The sequence below is a fragment of the Trichomycterus rosablanca genome, chromosome 15, assembly GCF_030014385.1.
Source record: "Trichomycterus rosablanca isolate fTriRos1 chromosome 15, fTriRos1.hap1, whole genome shotgun sequence".
NCBI lineage: Eukaryota > Metazoa > Chordata > Actinopteri > Siluriformes > Trichomycteridae > Trichomycterus > Trichomycterus rosablanca.
The window spans coordinates 22,763,117-22,771,456 of NC_086002.1; the positions used below are offsets into that span (position 1 = coordinate 22,763,117).

Genomic DNA, 8,340 nt, shown 5'->3' on the forward strand with positions numbered 1-8,340 from the left:
TGAGCCATAGCATTATCTTTTAGTCCTGTGATGACATGTACTTTCTCAATAATAATCATGATGTCCTTTGGTGTGTCACCTGCAGAAGCTCCCATGTTCCTCAACATAACTACTGACGATGAGAGCTGGTCCAGTTCTAAACCTTCAGGGTCCTGCAACATCAATTATTATAGTATGAAAAGTGTCAAAAGTAATTTGTTAATACTTTAATTTGTCTTGTCAAAACATGCAGTTAATAAACATTACATTTTTGGAAATGCAACACGCAGACATCAAATGTCAGATGAACCATCTGTATGTTATCATGTTTTAACTTCGCTCTCAACGCTGGGTTAAAGTGGTTTCCTCTAAGCATTCCAATGAGAAAAGTTTTTATTAGCTAGCTAACTTACCTCAGCCAACAGAGATATTTGCTAAGTTACAAAAAAAGGCCAAAATGAACCACCTAAATAGCTCAGTTCACAAAATGACTAGCCTAAAGAACAGTTCAACCTATTTTCAAATGAGAAAAGTGAGAGGTTGTAATTAATAAAACTACAAGAATACTTCAGCATCTCTAACATGTAATGCTGTTATTTGAAGCAAATGTAACAACACACAGTTTCACGTTCAACTTAAAACTAATACTAAGTTTACAGTAATAAACTGTGGTAACTATACAGATTAATAGAACAGAATTATTTACCTTAGTTCATTTGCTCACAAACTGTGCAGTCTGGATTCCGTTGTTGAGGCTCTTCAGAACCAGTGAGGATTAGATGAGAAAAAACAAACACGCGCGAGCACAGACCGGAAGTGCTTGTAAATTGAAATCAACGTATTTATATAACTTATTATTTTTATATTCACACGAATAAAATAAGTAGATTTTATAGCATTTTTAATAAGTAAAATTTACTCAAATAATAGCCATAAATTCAAGAACTCAATTCCATTAAATAAATTTAACACAAAACATTTGTATGAAATCTACTGGATCACTGATTCATTTTTTACAGTGTACAGGCTACAAGTTTAACCGAGTTAGACCTGTAATACCAAGAATGGTCTGTAGATGGCACACTAAGTATGGGCTTAGTTTTCTTAAGTACAATGAGTATAGAGTGATCTCATCTAACGAGCTTAATTAAGAACCATCATGAACATTGTTTCAGTATGATTTCTCATTGTAGTCATTAAATTTGTAGTCATTAAATGTGTCACTGGTCTAATAACAGAGTCTGCTACATTAGCTTTACAAAAACATATTTGAGCTTCAACTAAAGCCATTAACAGCAGAAGAAAAGCTTGAATTAATAACTAAACTAAATCAAACCAAGCCTTCACGTTTGAGGCTGCCATGGCAACAATGCCATTTCTGCTGAATAAGATGAGAATCTGCACTCAATGTCCAGAACTCACTATTAGACTTTACCACAGACTGAACTGAATCTCTCTAATCTCTAATCAAATTATTCATGCATTTCACTTGTTTTTAACTTAATTATTATATGTATGGATTGTTTAATTCCGATTCATTCAAATTATCCTCCAAACCACCCAAAGAGGACAAGTTCATGTTCAGTTTGGTTCTTCTCAATGTTTCTTCCTTGTAATTTTAGGGAATATTTTCCTTGGCACTTGCATGCTTGCGGGTGTATTTTTACAGTGAAATGTTTTTTCTTTGACTTTGGTTAAATCGACTGGTGTTTCTTTTTCTTTTGTCAGGTGAATGTGGGCGTGGTGGGTTTGATGTTGCAGAATAGCGGGTTTGTGTTCGGTGAGGTTTGTGCTGGTGTGATGAGTAGACGAGTGGAGTCACCGTGAGTGTGAACGGTGTGTGATTCGGTGTCTCTGTTCGGCGGTGCTTCTGGAACTCATACTTACCTGGCAGGAGCGAGACCATGATCAAGAAGGTGGTTCACCCAGGGCGAGGCTCAGTCATTACACTCCGGTTGTACTGACCCCTGCGAATTCCCCAAATGTGGGAATCTCGACTGTATAATTTCTGATAGTGGGGGACTGCGTTCTGCTCTCTCCTGATTTCTGTGCTGGTGAAGAAAGAGCTTGTAGATTTTGGTGTGTGTTAAAGGTAAGTATGCCAGGTAAGTATGAGGTCCGCCGACCAGAGACACCGAATCACCAGGGTTATTATCGTTAACGAAAACGAACGAAATAACGAAAACTGAAATTGAAAAAACATTTTCGTTAACTGAAATAAATAAAAACGGTAATTAAAAGAAAAAACGATAACTAACTGAAACTGCATTTTGCGTTTACAAAACTAACTAAAACGTACTAAAATTATAGATAAAATATCCTTCGTTTTCGTGTTTGTCTATTTATGAGCATTGTGAACTGATATGAAATCGATTATTTCCACTTGAGCAGTTTTACGTTAGCTACCGGTCTTTCCCAATCCGCTCTCTCCTCACTAACACTCCACTACAGAGGGACCCTCCACGTGAACGCGCAAACGGAGGCGGAGTGGAGAGGGGGAGTGAGTAAGGAGCGGATTGAGATTGGGGAGCTGCTCCCTGACGGCACTTCGTGTTTACAAAAAGACTGTTTCTTTTTCTGCTCACCACGCTGCAAAATTACCACAGCAAAAGTTAAGTTCATGTTTTTCTCAGATTGAGCTCCCTAATGTGTGTCTCATTAATTATTTTATATTATTATTAGGGCTGTCATAATCGCGATTAACGCGTTAAATTTTTAATCGCGATTAAAAAAAAATTCTCAAGATGAAACATTTTAATCAAACTATTTTTATTGGGCTCTTTGTGCCACGTAAATGTGTGTCTTTGTGGTTAATTGCATTTCTTAAACGTGCATGAAGCAGAACGCTGATTAAGAACAATATAATGGCCAGTGATAGCTCAGTGGTTAAGGTACTGGTCTAGTAAACAGAAAGTTGCTGGTTCAAGCCCCGCCACCACCAAGTTGTCACTGTTGGGTCCTTGAGCAAGGCCCTTAATCCTCAATTGCTCATTGTGTTCCGCTCATCGTGTAAGTTGCTTTGTATAAAAGCGTCTGCTAAATGCTGAAAATGTAAAAATAAGCACAGGCGGATACGGTCAATTCTGAGACCTTCCCTACACACTTGCTCCCTGTGCCCTATAGTACACTTAACATTCTTAAAAGACCAGAAAATATATTTGTAATTCACATTACATGACCAGCAGTGATGGCTTAGTTACTTTGAAAAAGTAATCTGATTACTGATTACTCCTTTAAAAAGTAACTTAGTTACTTTATGGATTACTTGATTTTAAAAGTAACTAAGTTAGATTACAAGTTACTTTATTAGTTATATAATGAGGAATATTTCAAAGATATTCCTTTGCAATACTTTATTATTTGACTGCCAACTTGTGTGTACTGATGAGACTCAATTGAATCCCAGAACATGCTAGCATGAATGCATGGAAAACAAATTTTAATTTTCTTTCAAGAATATGATACAGACTGACCAACACTATTACGCTAAATCAGCAATGAAAATTGACTTTACTTTTAATAGCCTTCTACAATGCTGGAGCTTCTTAAAACGGAAGATTTTCTTTTAAATAGAAGTGTTATTTACCTGCTATTAAATTGTTTTCCAACAAAATCCGCCCAATTTGGCGGATAATCGCCCAATCTGGCAACACTGGAATGCGCAGAGCCAGCTGGCGCTTTTACTCGTAGCGCGCCATGAATACTACTAAATAGTAATAATAGTACTAGTAGCACTAAATAGTACTACTTCTTCTGTAATGGTGTTGGTGGTTGACATTTATGTTGAGTGTATTACTGCACTGTTTTGGTGAAGAACTACTTATCTGAGGTGCGCTGCTCCTGCATGCAGAAATGCTTCCGCAAAAAAATTGGTGGGGGGGCCAGAGGGGTGGCCGAAGATTACTTTATGGTGGCCATGGCAACCACTGGCCACCCCCTGGCTCCGCCCCTGCCAAGAAGAAAGCAAAAATATCTTTTCACTAAGGAAAATGACAAAAATAGTAACGCACAGTAACTTGGATAAGTAACTTTAATCTGATTACTGGATTGGAAATAGTAACGCGTTAGATTACTCGTTACTGAAAAATGTGGTCAGATTAGAGTAACGCGTTACTAAGTAACGCGTTACAGACCATCAGTGATGACCAGTGAGATGTTAGAAAACAACATTCATTTTCTTAGAAAGAATTGTTCTTGTGTAAATTACAAGTGCAGGAAAAACTACGGCAGATACAAAAGGTGCACTGGGGCCCATGGCAGGGGGTCCTCCACAACATGAACTCAACCACTCACCTCACTGCCCCCCCACTGGCTGCACTCGCCAGGTCGTTATTATTATATTACAATATTTTCGTTAAGTAAAATTAAAAGAACTGAAACTGTGCAGTAAAAATACCAGAGGCAGGAATTTGGACCTTTATTCTGATCAGCTATCAGCATCTGCAATTTGTTTAGGGGGCCCAACATTATTTATCGCGTGACAGCCCTAATTATTATGTTCATGTGTGTCCTTTTCAGCAGCAGTATTGCACACATTTTGCACCTAAGGCTGCTATCTTGTGGACTGTTACAGTTTTTGTGGACAGTTGGTTGTTCAACAGTAATTGAATAAATTTTTTAAATGGTATCTTTTGTTGAGTTTTTATTACACAATACTTACTCTGCCCTTTTTGAATCCTGCACCTGAAAAATAACCCAAAGTATGAAAAAACTAAAACTAATACTAAAACTAATAAAAACTAAATTAAAACTAAGCATTAAACAAATAATAAAAACTAATAAAAACTAGCAAACCCACTCTAAAAACTAATTAAAACTAACTGAATTAGAGAAAAAAAAGTCAAAACGAAATAAAACTAAACTATAATGAAAAATCCAAAACTATTATAACCTTGCGAATCACACACCGTTCAAACTCACGGTGACTCCACTCGTCTACTCATCACACCAGCACAAACCTCACCCAACACAAACGCTGCTATTCTGCTACATCAAAACCACCACACCCACATTCGCCTGAACATTAAAAATATATATAAAAAATAAAAACATAAAAAAAAAACCAAACAGTTGGTTCAACCAAAACAGAAGAACGAATGATAATCTAATATTGATCTACAAAACAAAACAAACAAACAAAAAATACTGTAGAAATGCACCTGACAAGCATGCCCTTTACAGGTTTGGCATAGCTCAATCATGAAACGGTCAAATGAGTTCATTTTAATTAAACAAGTTAGATTTTCAGACCTGATTATGGTACCATGGACACAATGAAATTGCTCCAGAGTTACATAATACCTTTAAATAATGGCAATAAAAATGTAGCTGACATTACAGTTAAATTCTTGTACCTGTGACATGATGAAATTGCTTTAACATTACACAATAACTTGATTTTACAGTAATGAGAAATAATATATTGCATCAACATGATTAAATAGTTTAAATGTGAATTAAATATTTTGGCTTGACAAGGTTGGCCATATTCTGTACACATTAAAATCAAGTCAATTCAAAGAATTGTTTTTTTCAGTTTATAATTGTATTTTTTGAAAAGTCCACACCTCTGTAAATGGGTTTGAATCATAATTCATAATAATATTAATAATAATAATAGTAAGTACTACTATCAATATTCATATAAAATATTATCAAAAGGCCTTATAAATAAAAGTAAAATGAAAAACAAGCAAACCTCTCAGCAGAAGTTGAGTGAAGTCAGCAGATAACTCTAGTAGTGGTAGGTTAGTAACATCTGATCTGCATTACAGTTAAAACTCAGGAGCTCATATTTAAACAGCAGCTTTGTGACGTCACAGTAAGGTGTTCTATAAAGCGGGGAGTAAGAGGGGTGAAGGATCAGTTGTGTTGAGACCCCCCGCAGCGTTTACTGTGTTTTCTTTCTCTCTCTTAAAACTATATTTATTATATTAAATATGAAGGTGTTTATGTGGAATCTCTCCGCTGGACTGAGGGAGGTGAACTTGCGCCCCTGCTGTTCGTGGCCGGAGCCGCTACTGACACTGCAGGAGTTTATTATTTCCATAACAGCTTCACCGATCAGCAGTGGAGAAAAAATGATGGAGGATGAAGTGATCCAGACTCATCCTGAAGGTAACCAAAATATAAACGGTGTGTTCACTAAATACATATTATATAGCTTAATACAACACGGTTTATTACAATGAACGTTAAAGTAATAAAACAGTTTTCTAATAATACGTGTATTTAACTACACGAACAAAAAGCTTTATTTATTTATACATGCAAACAGCTTTTATTATCATTAAATAAAAAAGCACCTTTTAAACAAGCTTACTAATTCAAAACCCTGATATTGTTAGGGACAGAATGCAGGTGATTCATTCCTTATGTATAACTACATTTAGATGAGAAAATACTCAGTTGATTGATACTCTATTTGATTTAGACTCAGTACAGACTTACTCAGATGAACTGCATCTGGATGAACAGACCATGAATGTATTTCAGGTAAACATGGTGAAACACTGAGCTTAACTAAAATGTTTCAGTCATTTTTACTTCTACTGTTGTATGAAATTGTGTCTTTTTTATTGTGCTGCCTCAGGGACTCCGGGCGCTTTGGAAGATCAGATAAATCAACAATACTGTAGAGAAATGCAGCGTTCACACTTAACACTGTGTTTATCCTATAGTCGGTGGCATAAAAGACGTACAGAGGTATCTCCATTATTTTTTGTCTTTAAAAAAAAGAGTCTCTAGAGGGGTCTGAATTCTCTCAAAGTATAGCGACAAAGACGCGAAGTAGGCAGCACAAAATCCTCTCGTGTAGATTCCCATTGTACTCGCGGTTTTGAACTCAGAAGGTGAGAGATTTGGAGGAGCAGTTGAATGCGGCATTGAACTCGATTTGGTTATAGTAAAAGTGAGATCATTCAGTGTGGAGGAGAGAAACGTAAAGAGGTTTCAGAGAGAATCGCGGTGAGCATCTAAATGTAAAACTGTAACATGTGAATGTTATAAACTTGTATGTCATGAAGAAATGTTTAGGATTACTTTTTACTACCTGATACTTTTTTCTGTACCTTTTCTGAACTGTCAGAAATTAGATGTCACATTTAACGTCGTTATTTAGGCGTGTCCACAACAATACGGATGTTTTTACACTTTAGTCTTCTGTGTTTTTCTCTCATTTACACGAACTCACAAACTCACGATTAATGAAAACAGGATAAAGAGATTTCTGAAAACTGCTTCATTGTTTTCGTCTGGATACTAAAATGTAACTTTACACCCATGTTATGACGTCAGCGCGCTTGTGTTTACATACAGTACAGGCCAAAAGTTTGGACACACCTTCTCATTCCTGTGTTTTTTCTTAATTTTTTTAAATTTTCTACATTGTAGATTAACACTAAAGACATCCAAACTATGAAGGAACACATATGGAATTATGTAGTAAACAAAAAAGTGTTAAACAAACCAGAATATGTTTTATATTTTAGATTCTTCAAAGTAGCATCTTTTGCTTTAATGACAGATTTGCACACTCTTTGAAATTTTCTCAACCAGCTTTATTAGGTATCCACCTGGAATGGTTTTCAATGAATGTTTGTGCCTTGTCTAGAGTGAATTTTTGGAATTTGTTGCTTTTTTAATGTGTTTGAGACCATCAGTTGGGTTGTGCAGAGGCAGAGTTGGTAAAATATAAAACATATTCTGGTTTGTTTAACACTTTTTGGTTCACTACATAATTCTTCATAGTTTGGATGTCTTCAGTATTAATCTACAATGTAGAAAATAAAAATAATCAAGAAAAAAAATTGAAGAGAAGGTGTGTCCAAACTTTTGACTGGTGTGTCCAAACTTTTGGCCTGTACTGTACATGCAGGCGGTGGACAAAATACTACACACACACGTTCTTTATATATATATATATATATATATTTATATAGTTTATTAATGTTTGGTTTTACTTGTACCTAAGTGTGATGGAGGGTACAAGACCAGATTCACCCGAACCCAACTGTGTATAATTTCATGTTCATGTGCTTCCAGTTTTACCTGATCATACTCATCAAGTTTATTACTCAACTAATCATTTCATCTATATAAATAATAATCAGCTAGAAACTGTCTTAATAACTGGATGATGGACTGTTCTGTATATTAATTGATGTTGTATAACAAAGACTAAAAAGCTGCACAATTGTTTGTTTGTCTTTTTATTTACAGACAACAAAAGAAGAAATTAAAGGGCTAGATTGACTGAATCAATTACAAAGTAAATGAAATTCAGTGAAGTCCATGACAATGACCAAATGAGGAATTAGTAAGCCATGCCAATTAAGTTAAATAATATTACACATGATTAAG

At 35.5% G+C, this 8,340-nt stretch overlaps 1 non-coding gene across 1 annotated transcript; it reads left to right on the forward strand.

Moving 5' to 3' along the window:
- The first annotated feature begins 1,858 nt into the window (after nt 1–1,858).
- LOC134329699 (U1 spliceosomal RNA) lies at nt 1,859–2,021 on the forward strand. The gene has a single exon (XR_010014923.1). It is a non-coding gene; the product is annotated as a U1 spliceosomal RNA (small nuclear RNA).
- Nucleotides 2,022–8,340: the final 6,319 nt, after the last annotated feature.